At 43.1% G+C, this 14374-nt stretch overlaps 1 protein-coding gene across 1 annotated transcript in view; it reads left to right on the plus strand.

Annotated features, from left to right (window-relative positions):
• The window catches only part of NID1 (nidogen 1), an 87637-nt gene that overhangs the window by 6808 nt on the left and 66455 nt on the right, over positions 1 to 14374 (plus strand). The window lies entirely within an intron of this gene.

A 14374-nucleotide genomic window follows, 5' to 3' on the forward strand; every position in this document is an offset into this window, starting at 1 on the left:
TGGTGCTCAAGTATTTTATAAATTCTAGATATAAGTCCCTTATCTGACATGTCATTACCAAACACTTTTTCCCAGTCTGTGGCTCCCCTTTTTACCAAGCCCACAGGCCTCTGGGTGCGGGTTCAAGCAGGTGCTAAAATAAGCCGGCATGTTGTCCCCCCCCCATCAGAATTCGAGCTCCCGGAGGGCAGAACGTCTGTGTCCCGTGCTCCATCTCCCGTCTAAGGTGGCATGAGGGGCCCAATGGCAGGTATTTTGTGACAATGGCTTGCTGCTAAATGGAGAAGAGACTGCTGGGAATTCTGATGTCCATCTGTAAACAACAGGAAGAAGCTGTTAGAGATTTTTTAATGTAGAGTGACAAGGCTTGAATTTAACAGATTACCATTTTTTTCCAACAAAGAAATGGCATGAGAGGAACAGGTGGAGAGAGAAGTGTTGTAGATAACAACTCAACTCATTGCCTTCAAGTCAGAACTGACTCCTCGCCGACCCTCCACAGGGTTTTCAGAGGTTGTAAGTCGTTGGGAAAGAGACTGGTCCCTTGGAGAAGCTGATGGATTAGAACTGCCTGCCTTTGGGTTGATAGTGTAACTCCTTACCCACAAGGCCACAGAGCTAATGCAGAGTACCTAAGAGAGACATAATACATAACAACATGCAAGTGGAGGACAGTGTGGGGTTGTACTCAAGCTTGCATGGAAAGATTTTTATTTTTATGAGTGCTTTCCTAGAGAAGAAAAGGAGCAGAAAGAAATACTGCCAGATAAAAAGGATATGATGTCTGAGTTTTACTTAAACTATTCTGTAAAATTAAAAGAAGGGATAAGTGTGGGAGGAATGGATGGAGCAGGAAGTGCAACATGCTGGGTAATTCTTAGGGCTGCTTGACGTGTATGTTGCACTATTCTTTTGTGTGTTTGAAAATTTCTCTAATAAATAGTTTCACCATAAAAATTTTTAATTGCACTGCCTCAGAGCAGGCAGGAAGGGAAGGAGGAGCCATATTTATATTTAGTTCCTTTATGTTAAGGATTTGGAAGTATGAGTGGTATCCACTTCCTAAACAACATGCCTCTGGAAACTCTATGAACTTTGATAAATGTTGATAGTTATAGAAAGGCTTCAGGCCCTTTGTTCATAGGGTCCGATGAGTCATGCTGGACTCGAAGGCAGTCAACAACAACAGGTTATAGATGAGAGAATTTGGAGGTGGGTAGGTGATGCAGGAAACGTGGTGAAACCCAGGGAGCGGTCCATGTTACAATGGTTAACATGGTACCATGCCATTTATATTTTTACCACACACAAAAGAAAGCTGTGTTTGAAAAAGAAGCTAGTTGCTATCCAGTCAATTCCAACCCGTGATAATCTAGTGACTTCGTAGCATTTTCTGGGCTATGAAGCCTTTCTCCAGTGGACCTGCTGGGTGGATTGAGACCCTTAACATTTAGACTAGTAATTGAGCACCACCTATACCACACAGGGGTGGAGATTTGTTTGTAAATCAGCATGTCTCCTGGCTTAGAGGATTTAGGAGAGTGAGGAAGAGTGAGAGAGAATTCTGAACAACTGAAGATCTATTGTTCCAGACCAGGTGAGAGGTGAGGGTCATGGACTATGAAGTACTTGGGATGTGGAAACAGAAGCTTGCTCGTGTGTGATGTGGTTTGGAAGCTGGTTCAAAATGGCTTTCTAACCTTTGGCTTTGACTTTCACTACATGGCTGGGTAGGACTATGTACAATGATATACGTGAGGTAAAGAATGCATTTGGAATGGCAATGTGCATGTAAGATGTGCAGACTCCTAATGAGGGGCTTGGTCAGTTTTGCCATTCTGATGGGTTTAAGTTGAGCAGGCCCAGACAAAGTAATGACAGAAGAAGATTGAGACCATTGAACTGTAGTGTTGGACGGTACCGAATATCCCGTGGACTGCCAAAAGAACAAACAGATGTCTTGGAGAAGGTACAGCCAGAGAGCTCCTTGGAGGCAATGATGGAGAAGCTTCATCTCACAAACTTACAGCTTGCAGCTAAGTGAGATCATTCCTTCGAGAGGGACATCATGCTTGGAAAGGTGGAGGGATGGCAAAGGAGAGGAGAGAACCTTAACCAGGTGGATTAATACAATGAGTGCAGCAGTGAGATCAAGTGTGTCAGAGACGGTGAGGCTGGCACAGGACAGGGCAGGGTTCAGATCTGCTGCTCATAGGATTGCTATGGTTTGTACTCGACTTGATGGCACCTATCAACTACAATAAAAGACACAGAAAATAAGAGCCTTCCTACCCTCAAGAGAAAAAGCCTGGAGAGTGCAGCATGTCGTCTGCGGCTGGAGGAACCAGAGGTAAATGTGAAACAGAGCTGGTCCGGAACTGCTGCTCCTCAGAGCCAGAGCTGAGGCTGTCCTGGCCTGTTGGAGAGCTGGGGGAGACGTCATAAGGGGCAGGGCCAAAAGAACTCTTTAACACCCTTGACCTAGAGGCTGACGATTGGAGAGCTCAAGAGCATGTCTTCGAAGCTATCCTGAATGAAGAATTGTAGACTGTTTCCGTCCTCACCGGTATAACCTGCTGTTGAGCTGAGGATGACAACCCATAGTGACCCTATGAACAGCTGACCTGAACCCTGTCCTATCCCGTGCCCTTCTGACACACTCAAGCCCATTGCTGCAGTCACTGTGTCAATCCACCTGGTTGAGGGTCTTCCTCTCTTTTGCCATCCCTCCAGCTTTCCAAGCATGATGCCTTTCTCTCAGGAATAACCTCTCCTAGCAACATAATCAAAATATGAGATGAAACTTCATCATCTTTGCCTCCAAGAAGCGCTCTGTTTGTCCTTCTGGCAGTTCAGGGTATTCAGTACTGTCCTCCAGCACCACCGTTCAAAGGCACCAATTTTTCTTCTGTCATCCTTATTCTTTGCCCAGCTCTCAGATGCTTAGAATTCTCAGATGAATTGGTGAAAAGGTTACTCCCCTTAAAAACTCCATAATCATGAGAATGCTCTGTGAGTTCCCTGTGGCTATTGTAATGGATTAGTGGACTCAGCAGTAGAGCAGTGGTTAGTGTGGGAGGGCCGGTTGGTGTTAGTTAGACTTTATAGAAGTAGGTCTAGGAGTGTGAGGACCCATCTGATCTTATAGGAATGGGGTTTTTGTACCACTGTTATGGATGAGGCCTCTTCTCCTTTGGGGAGTTAGTGGAGGTCAGACATTGCTGCCCCACACAGGTTGTGATGTTTTTATATGTTACCTCATTTGAGATATGCAACAGTCCTATTAGGCTTCTGGTATTGTTAAATCAATGGCTGTATGCTGTTGGTCAGGGAGCAATGCAATAAGTTCTAGGCCATAGAGAAGGGAGCTGACACACAAGTTACGGAACTTAGAGTGTGAAGTACTAGAGCTGAAGTCTGAACTCAGATTTTCTTGGTTTTGTGCTTTTGACGCTGGTTGGTTGTTACTTTCTCCCATTTGTTTTCTCATTCACTAATAACTCAGCCCTTGTTTTCTGCAGACTTCTGCACTAGGTGATTGGAGGCAAGTGACACCAGACACAAGTCCTTCCCCCGCTTGTGGCAATTTTGATTTGCAGACACCAAGGAACACATTTTCCATTGCTGTCAAATAAAAAGCTTTTGTTTTCTTGAATTTTATATTATGAATATTTTCATACACACAGAAAGGGAATTTTCTCTATACTGTTTTCCCCTCTAGGGAGCTCTCGTGGCTTAATGGTTTAGGAGTTGCACTGCCAACCCAAAGTCAGGTGGTTTGAGTCCACCAGCTGCTTCAAGGGAGAAAGATGAGCATTCTCCTCCTATGCAATTGGCAGCCTCAGAAAACCCCCTGGAGGGCCAGTTATGAGTCGGTTTTGAGTCAGTGACATACAACAACATTTTCTACTCCAAAAATGTATGAAGAGTACCCATCAGCCCACTATGTACATAGAATAGTCATTAGCATTTTCCATATTGCTTCATCAACTCCTCTTTGTTAAATCTAAAATTAATCACAGCCCTCAAGCTATTTTATTGCTAACTATTTTAGCATGCACTCCTACGAAAAAAGAGTGTTTCCCCTTGTAACCACTATGCTATTGTCATACACAATTAAGTTAATAATTCCCTATTACCAACTTATACACAGTTCATAGCCAATTTCTCTGGTATTCTCAAAGATGCCTTTTGTAGGTGAAGATTTTATTCAGCCTGGGATCCAGAAGGGAGCAGGCATTACAGCTGGCACGTTGAGTCCCAGCCTGGGATCCCCCTCACTCACGAACGACATTCCTCCGTGAGGCATCCGTTCCAGCTGTGCTGTGGAGTGCCCTGCTTCCAGCAATTCACTTAGCGGCTCTTTGTAACTTGTAATTTCATCTCTATGTTAATGGAATAGTAGCAGTGGACTCAAAGTCTTGAAAATATCCACGTGAAACATTTTTTTCCCTTCAGAAAACAGGAACAGTTTTATTTTCAAGTAAATCTTGGGAATAGCCAAATAATCACTTAAAAAAAAAAGAGAGAAAACTTAAAAAATTTGCAAACTTGGTGAAAATCCTTCCCGCCGTAGCCTTCGGTGCTGTGTTGTTGTGGTCAGGTGCCGTCTGGTGAGCTCCAGCTCCCAGTGACCCGTGGACAGCCGAAGTGCTGCAGTGGACATTGCTGTGCAGGCTTCTCTCTGCGTCCCTGCCTGCACTTCTTGTAGGTTTGCACCTAGAATTCCAGGTATGTACTAGAATAGAATGCGAGGTTTCTATGATTCAGAATCACGTAACAGCATATGACCGAGAAGAATGGCCCTGCGGGATTTCTAAGCTGTGGTCTTCATGGGAGCCAGTCATCAGGTCTCTCTCCTGCCTCCTGCACAGCCTCTCTCTGAGTGGGTTTGAACCACCAGCCTGTCCATTAAGAGTCAAACACTTAACTCCTGCACCTCTGAGTCTCACTGGGTCATCTGTTTGTTCTGTTTAGCTTTTTGAGGAGCAAACTGTTTTTTACAGTTTTTACCATGTTACAATCCCACCTGCAATAGAAGAGTGTTCTGGATTGTCTGCAGTCACATTTAATGATTTTTATGGTGGCCTAGTTGTAAGGAGTTGTGCTGGCAATCCAAAGATACAGAGTTCAAATCCACCACTGCTCCATAGGAGAAAGTTGGGCAGTCTCCTCCTGTGCAATTAGCTGCCTCTAAAAACCCTCTGGAAGGTCAGCTATGGATCAGTTCTGACTTGATGGTATACAACAACAACCTAGGGTATGGAGTTGTGCTGACAACGTAAAGGCTTAAATCCAGCAGCTGATACTAGGGGAGAAAGGTAGGCAATCGCCTCTTGTGTGTGATTTGCAGCCTCTGAAAAGTCATTGGAGGGTCAACTATGAGTTGGTTCTGACTAAACAGCACATATAACAGCAGTATCTTATAGCCTGTGTCAGCACTCCATCCCTTTTCATGACTGAATAATAGTCCTCTGTATATTTGTGCTACATCTTGCCTTTCCATTTCCCATTCAGCATTTGTTGACTACTTGGGTTATTTCTACATTTTGGACTACTGTAAGAGATTCATGGACAAAATTTTTGGCAGATATATATTTTCAAATTCATACACACACACACACACACACACACACACACACACACGCACACACACACCTGGGGGTGGAATTGCTGTAGTGCATTATGTTTCAGTGGTAAATGAAAGGTCAGAGCTTGGAAACCACCAGATGTCCTGTGGGAAAATGGTGAGGCAGTCACCTCTCATGAAGATTTACTGCTTTGGAAACTGAATGAGGGGTCGGAAGCCCAATGCAGGATTGTTGTGAGTCAAATATCAGTGGATTTGAGTTTGTTTTGGTAGTAACTCTAAGAACAGTGGAAAACACTTTTCCAAAATGACTACACCATTTTACCTTCCTACAAAGACCCTCAACAAGATGCATTGACCAGTGACTGTAACAACGGGCTCAAGCGCTCAGAGATCATAACGGTGGCCCAGGATAGGGCAGAGTTCTGGCCTGCTGTTCACTGGGTTGTTGTGAGCCATAGTCAGCTCAATGGCATATAACACGTTACCTGTATATGAGTTTTCCTCTTTCTTCACATCCCGGGCAATATTTACCACCTCTCCATGTCATCCTAAAGAACCTCTGGCAGTCTAGTGATAAAGAGTTGTGCTGTTAACCTGAAAGTGCATGGTTCAAATCCACCAGCCACTCCTTGGAAGAAAGATTAGCAATCTCCTCTTGTGTGATTCACAGCCTCTGAAAACCTGCTGGAAGGTCAGCTCTGAGTGGGTTCTGGTTCAAGGGCAATAAGTTGTTGTTTTAATGGATATGAACAAACCTTAGTGGCACAGTGGTTAAAGAATTCAGGTGCTAACCAAAAAGTTAGTGGTTCAAACCTAATAGCCCCTCAGAGGAAGAAAGATCTAGAAACTTTGAGCACATCTACCATGTCCTGTTGCTGTGTGCCTTCGAGTTGAAATCAACTCATTGTTGACCATCCAGTGGGTTTAAATTGCACAGGACTGGGCCAATATGAGTCAGAACGACTTGGCAAAAATGGATCTGGTGTTTAGTAAGGGTTAAGTGGGATCTCATTGTAGTTTTAATTTTCCTAACATCTAATAATGTTGAATGTTATTGCTCATCTGTACATCATTGGAGATGCATCTATTTGGATCTTCGGCTCATTTTTGATTGGATTATTTGTCTTCTACTGTTGAGTTGTTGTAGGGAGCTCTAATGGCAAGAAGTTGTACTATAATCCAAAAGGCATGTGGTATGAATCCACCAGCTGCTCTGCCAGAGGAAGGTGGGCTGTGTCCCCCCGTGTGATTAGCTGCATTTGAAAACCCACCAGAGGATTAGTTATGAGTCAATTTCAAGTCAACAGTACACAACAACAACAGTTTGACGTTTTAGTCAGAGTGTGTGTTTCATTCTGCTTAACCTTTGGAGCAAGTGCTCTCTGGTTATTGCTCTATTAACCATGCCAAGATTAATATCGGAGTGAATAATAGGGCCAAATAGGGCATTGTAAAGTTATGTCTATCTTCTGTGGGCTTCAAGTGAGCCGGGGAGATATAATCATAAATTATATGATTGATCCCACCAACCTTTCGACTCACGGTTTTAGCATGCCCTTTGCCTGAATCCGTGATTAAATTGTTGCCGTTGCTGGAAGCCTATGAATCAGCTATAACTCATAGCAACTCTATGAACAACAGGTCTGAATTTTCACCTATTTTGTGTTGCATTCATGATTTCTTTTGTGCTCAGCCCAACATGTAGAATGGCTGATAAAATTAAAGGTTGCAAAATGGTGTTTTGTTTTATTGTTTTCTTATTTCTCCATTTATTAGCTGGCACACTGTTGTAAAGAGCTTTTCCTTATTAGCTAGAGCTTTTGGGTTGTGCTAACAATCTTTCTGGAAAGGCAGTTAAGTGTCTTTGTAATCAAATTAAGGTATTGCTGCATCTGAGCTAAGGAGGGGTGTTTGGTTCTCTCAGCTAGGAGGGTTGGAAGGAACAATGCTCTGCAGTTCCTGGTGTGGTGAGCTCAAGGGCACGGCTACCTCTTCTTGATAAACACACCAGTAGTTAAAATTTAAAGACCATTTGTAAATGTTGGAAAGCTTGTGGGAATCTCATGCGGAAGATATATGTAGTTGATTGAGGGTCTCAACAGATATTAATCAGAAGGGAGATCTATTGGCTCACTTCTAATCATTTCCTCCTCCTTAACTCTTTATTTGCTAATTGCTGTGTTTCTGTGTTAATTCAAATCAAAGCCATTTCTCTGGCATCATCGGGCTATTAGAAGAAGAAAAAAATTGCATTCTAGACATGCAGTTTTGTTCTGGTACTTCTGGTGTACGATCTCTTCAAACTCAAACTCAGACCAACTCATAGCTGACCCACCATTGAGTTTCCAAGGCTCATGGGAGGAGGTTGTCCATTCCCCACCCTCCACCCCTTGGAGTGGCTGGGGGATTCAAAATGCCTGCCTTTAAGTTGACAGGGCAACTCCTTACCCATTAGGCCTTCAGTGCTTCCTAGACAGGATACAGCTGTTACCAAAGCCTACTGTGTTAGGTTTAATTATGTAACTGAGTGGAAATGCTTTGCCAGCTGTAAACTCCTGTAAGAGTGGGTTAGGTGCCACGTCCATGACTTTAGACAGAAATGAATCAGTCTCCACCTTGTTTGCATCATGGAGTTACTTGTTGACTAGACTTCTTATCAAATGTTTCTCTTCCAAGGTTCTTTTAGTCTAAGAAGCCTTGGAAGCACAGTGGTTAAAGTTCTCAGTTGCTACCAGAAAGATCAACAGTTGGAACCTTCACTTCAAGGAAGAACGATGAGACCATCTGCTTCCATAAATATGAGCCCAGAAACCCTATGGGTCGGTTCCACTCTGTCTTGATGGATTGGAATTGAAGAGTGGGGATTTGCTTGAAGGGGTTTTTTTTTGGTGTTTTTTTTTCTAGAAAGTTTGTTCTCCAAAGCTATCCAGTTATGAAGCCATCCAATAAAGCTTTGTAATCGCCATGACTTTTGTCCCAATTTTTCTAAATTATGTAGCCAGATGTCAGAGAAACAGAGATAGAACTCACTCAGTCTTAGCTCCCCATGTGCTGGCTGATGTTAAATGAAAGGACCAGTCCTTGGAAAAACACATCCTGCTGAGAAAGGAAGAGGATGAAAGAAAGACCCTCAGAGAGGTGGATTGACACAAAGGGCTGGAGCATTTCAGAGATGGTGCGGATGGTGCAGGATAGGGCAAGGGTGAACTCTGCTGTTCTTAGGGCCACTGTGACTCATGACTGACTCGAGGGCACCTAACTTAGAGCAGCTTGTCAGGTTAATTTTAGATGTGAGGACAGAGATGGTTGTAGTAAATTAGAAAAAAAATATAGACCGCGTTAAGGCCTCAAATTTAGCAGGTAAACGGTAAATGTTTCTTTCCTCTAAATTATTTTACTTTAAATTCCTCAGTGCCTCCCACCTGTGGAGTTTGCTTGGGCAAATTTTATTGTTCTCTTCTGTCTAGCCATTTGCCTTCTAAAATGAGCCCATCTGCTTCTTATTGGCGCCTGCCTCCCGCATTCTCCAGCCACAGATGTTTTGGGGACAGCAACTTTCTGCCTTGGGGGTTGTTGCTTCTAGACTAATTTATGTCTACAAAAGAAGACTGTTGTTTCAACTGTCTTCATTGTGTATTTGAATATATATGTATATTAAAAAAATCTAACATGGAAATGAAATTTCTTGAGACTCTGTGTTTACACTTTCCCAAGTGATCCAAGCTGTCTGTGAGTTCACTTTAATGATGAAAATGAGACAGGAAAGAAACACTTTTGAAATGGGAAATGCTCTCCTGTCAAGAGCTCTGCCCCTCTGCCCCTCCGCCCCTCCTCGTAATGTCAGTTGGGCTGAGACAATTGGGCATAAGTAGCTCCAGCTGTGGACCATACGGTTTTTGGCGTTTTACCCTGAGAGTTTTTGTGATATAATTGATGTATTCTGCCTTCCAGCAGCTGCATGTAAAACTCCTTTGTTTGGGGTATTCTTTGGGGTGAGTGGACAGCCATGTACTCTAAACTTGTACTAGTAATGCTAGCTGAAGTTTGATTTGGCTAAAGTACATTTTCTCTTTCTTTGGTCCTAGGGTGAACAGATGTCAAAGCTTGATTTTAGGGAACTATTTCTCTTGTTCGGCATTCTGGAAGTAGCTGTTTCACAATTAAAAATGGTTTTTCATTTATTTGTTAATGCAAACACACCAGGAAATTTACCTAAACATTTCTTGGTGCTGGTGGCCTAGTTGTTAAGGAGTTACACTGCCAGCCCACAGGTAGGCGGTTCAAATGCTCTGGCAGTAAAGGGAGCAGATTTAACAGTTTAAAGTACAGAGAGAATTTAAGGTAATTACTACAGTAACTTGAGGCAACTTCTGTAGTGTCCTGGGCCTAGAAAGAAAAAGGTGTCCACATGTAAACGTTCTCTGGCAGTCAGTAGTGCTACTTTCTGCACACCCAGTTTGTGCTTGTTAAAAAATAATGTGGATATGGGACTGGGTTTGATATGAGATTGCTTCAAGGGAGAAATAGGAGCAATCTCTTCCTGTGTGATTTATAGCCTTGGGAAAAACCACTGGAAGGTTAGGAGGAGTCCCTCTAGGGTAATGAGAGGAAGTGGGAGTGGCTAGTTTGTTGCTGTGTGCAGTGGGACCTACGGATAGTTGACCCTCATAGCTAACTCCTAGCTGAAAACCCTCCCCGCGGGTTCCAGAGGCAGTAAACTGCACGGAAAGAGGTTGCTCAGTTTTTCACTGCAGAGCAGCCCCTGGATTTGAACAGTATGTTTTTGGGTTGACAGTGCAACTCCTTACGACTAGGACATCAGTTATTGTTGTTGTCATGTGCCGTCTAGTGCGACCCTATGAACAATGGGTCTGAACGCTCCCTTATTCTGAGCCAGCCTCACCATCTCCAACACACTTGACCCCATTGCCACAGTCACTGTGTCAATCCATCTTGTCGAGGTACAACAGGTAATGTAATGGTTTGTGTGTGTGTGTGCACTTGTTCAGCTCTCCTAGTAACTCAGGTGGTCATACTTGGGAATTTGTTCAATCCATGTGGGGTTGACACTGTGATCCACAGTAAGGGACCTGGTTCGTGGTTCTTCGTGTTCAGTGGAAGGAGAGGTGCAGGTGGGAGGAGCAAGTGATAGCCCTATCTGAGGAGGTCAGGGGAGACTGTTCAGGGAATAGTGGGACTTTCTCACAGCCCTGTGCTCGGAAAGGGTCTTTAAAGCTGAGGAGACCACAGTGCACAAAGCACATTCTTCATTGCCACCAAAAAAAGCAAGGTGAAGCTAAATAGGAGATAGTTCTGTGTTGAGACTGAGACTCATAAACCGTTTAAAGCAACATTCCATTGGGTTCCTGAGGCTGCGGATCTTTGTTGTTGTTGTAGTGCACCATTGAATACGACCCGACTGGCACAGGAGGAGATTGTCCCTCCTTTTACAGCAGAGCCTCTGGTGGACCCAAACTGCGCACCTTTGGGATTGCAGCTCAGCTTCTTGCCACTAGACCACCAGAGCTCTTTCATAAGCCACTTAAGTGTACTGGGATTCCCCTTCTTCTCAGAATTAGCCACAGTTTGTTGTGATCCACACAGTCAAATACCTTTGCATAGTGAATGAAACACAGATAAGCTATTCCTCTGGTACTCTGCTTTCAGCCAAGATCCTTCTAACATTAGCTATAGTATCCCTAGTACGACAACCTCTTCTAAATCCAGCCTGCACATCAGGCAGTTCTCTGTTGATGTACTATTCAAGTTGTTTTTGGATAATTTTGAGCAGAATCTTGGTTGCATGTGATATTAATGATATTGTTTGATAATTTCTGCACCCTTTCTTTGGAATGGGATCAATATGGATCTTTTCCAGTCAGTTGGCCAGGTCATTGTCCTCCAGATTTCTTGACACAACTTGGTGAACATTTCCAGGGAAGCATGTGTTTGTTGAAATATGTCAATTGGCATGCCTTCAAATTCTGAGGTCTTGTTTTCTGCCAGTTTCTTCAGAGAAGCCCGGACTTCTTCTTTTATCACCACAGGCTCTTTCCAGAACATTTGACTGTGCTTATGTAAAACCTATACTTGGACCAGGAGGCAGTTGTCTGAACAGAGCAAGGAAACACTACATGGTTCAAAATTGGGAAGGGTGTACTACCAGGGAGGCATCCTATCTCTATACCTTTTCAATCTATATGCAGAACAGATTATCTGGGAGGCTGGGCTCTATGAGGAGGACTGTGGCTTCAGAATTGGAGGAAGACTCATTGACAACCTGCATTATTCAGATGACACAACCCTGCTTGCTGAAACTGAGAAGGGCTTGAGGAATTTGCTGCAAAAGGTCAAGGACTGCAGCCTTCAATATGGTTTGAAGCTCAACATTAAGAAAACAAAGAATCTCACCACTGGGCAAACTGGCAGCATCTTGATAGATGGAGAAGAGATTGAGATTGTTAACAGCTTGAGTTTGCTTGACTTCCTAATCAACACTCTTTGGTACTAGAAGCCAGGAAATCAAAAGACGAATTGTACTGGGAAAGTCTGCTGTCAGGCACCTCTCCACAGTACTAAAGAGCAATAATGTCATTCTGGAGACTGAGGTGCACCCTATGAAGGCCATGGTCTTCACAATTACTTGCTATGCATCAGAATGCTGGACAATGACTAGGGATGTCAGAAGGACAGTTGATATCTTTGAGAGCTGTAGTGCTGGAGAAGAGTGTTGAATATACTGTGGACTGCTAGGAGAACAAATTTATTCTGGAGATGATGAAGCAGGTTGCCCCTGGGATATAAGAATTCTAAAGCTCTTTCTGACATACTTTGGGCATGTTTCAAGGAGGAACCAGTCCTTGGAGAGGGACACCATGCTTGGGAGAGTGGAGGGACAGCGCAAGAGAGGAAAAGCCTGAATTAGATGGATGGATTCAGTGACTAGGGTAATGGGGGTAAGTGTGTCAGAGACAATAAGGTTGGCTCAGGATAGAGCAGGATTTAGGGCTGTTGTGCATAGGGTTGCTATGAGTCGCAAGTGACTCAACAGCACATAACAACAACAAGCCGTTTAAATATGTTCCTTATTCATGTCTTACTACTTCAACCTTCCATTTACCAGCATTAAAACTAAAATCCAGCCCCATAGCCATGTTTGTTTTTTTTTAAACAAGCATGAACTGAATGCACAGAGAGTAACACTAGTGACTGCTAGAGAATGTTCACATGTGGTCATTTTTATTTCTAGCCTTAGGACACCTCACAGGCTGCCTCAAAATTCTGTAGGAATTACCTTAAATTCTCTGATTGCCTTAAACTGTTAAATCTGCTCTCTCCTGCCAGTGCATTTGAACCACCCATGTTTGGGCTGGCGGCATCCCGCCTAACTCACTAGGCCACCAGCATTTCCTAGAGCCTTCTGCTCAATAATGCCCTTCTTTTCTAAATTATAGATAAATCACATGTTTTGTCTGTTTAATGAATTTTTAATTATGATGAGCATTTTCCAAAGGTGTACAAAAATAAAGAAAATAATATCATGAACTTCCATGCTCCCATCTTCCAGCTTCAGTAAGATCAATGAATGGCTATTCTCTTTTCACTATGCTTCCCATCTGTTCTGATTTGCCACCATCAACCTACCTAAAAGGAACTATTTCCAAGAAAATCCAAAGACTTCATTTCATTATAAATATTTCATTATGCACCTCTGAAACAGGGCCTCTGATGGCCTACTGGTAAGGAGTTGCACTGCTAACCCAAAGGCAGGCAGTTTGAATCCACCAGTGGCTCCAACGGAGAAAGATGGGCAATCTCCTGTGATTTACTGCCTCTGAAAATCCTCTGGAGGAGTCAACTATGAGTCATTTCTGACTCCCTGACAATGACTGACAGACTTCTGAAAAGTGACTACAAAATCATGATCATATCTTGTTAATTCTAAATTCAGTTTCAAGGCCCTGGAGCTTCTGATTAAAAAAAAAATCCCAAATGTCAAGAAGAGAGATAGCCAATACCTTTTATTGGTTTATAAGGAGACCAGCTACTGGAGAGAGCGGATTAAACCAGCTGGCTGCATTTTGGGGTCTCCCAAACTCCGTTCTGCCAAGTATCCAATATACAGGAAAGAGAAACAAAGGCTGAAGGACTGTAACCCATAGGCTTGCTGGTAACTCACAGTTAAAAAGCTTGTCCAGTGTCTTGTCCAGTGCTGGTTATCACTTCACCAGTTTTGAAACACCAGGGCCTATGGTTTCCCATCAGGCATCCAGAGGTCTCCATGAAAGTCATGAAATATTCTGTAAAAGCTGCAAGTGCCGAGCATTCCTTAGTGTACTAAGAAGTCTAAAAGAAGTTCTTAGCTTGCAATCTGTAACTCAAAAGCCACCATTGTGTTAGTGTTACTTTCTTTCAGCCTAAAAATCAGTCATTCCTTACTATCTTCAAATATCCAAATAGTTCTGTAAATTGTTCTGCTTTATTTCGCCTTTCAGTTGAATTGTTCAAATCAACAGTTGGGAAAGGCCCACACATTGCATTTGGTGGATATGCCTTCTAGGACTTTTTCAGTCTGTAGGTCTCTCCCTCTTTATCCTTTCTTTGAAACTCTGTTATTAATTGGGTTACTTGTCCATTGTTATTGTTAGGTGTTGTCAAGTCAACAACTCATACCAACACTGTGAACAGCAGAGCTGAACCGTCCGTACCATCCCCCATACACGTGAGGTTATTGTTACATCTTTTTTTTCCTGTTCTATAATTATATTTTATTAATTTTCA

The sequence above is a fragment of the Elephantulus edwardii genome, unplaced genomic scaffold (assembly GCF_000299155.1).
Source record: "Elephantulus edwardii isolate Elephantulus edwardi_28Jun2011 unplaced genomic scaffold, EleEdw1.0 scaffold00166, whole genome shotgun sequence".
NCBI lineage: Eukaryota > Metazoa > Chordata > Mammalia > Macroscelidea > Macroscelididae > Elephantulus > Elephantulus edwardii.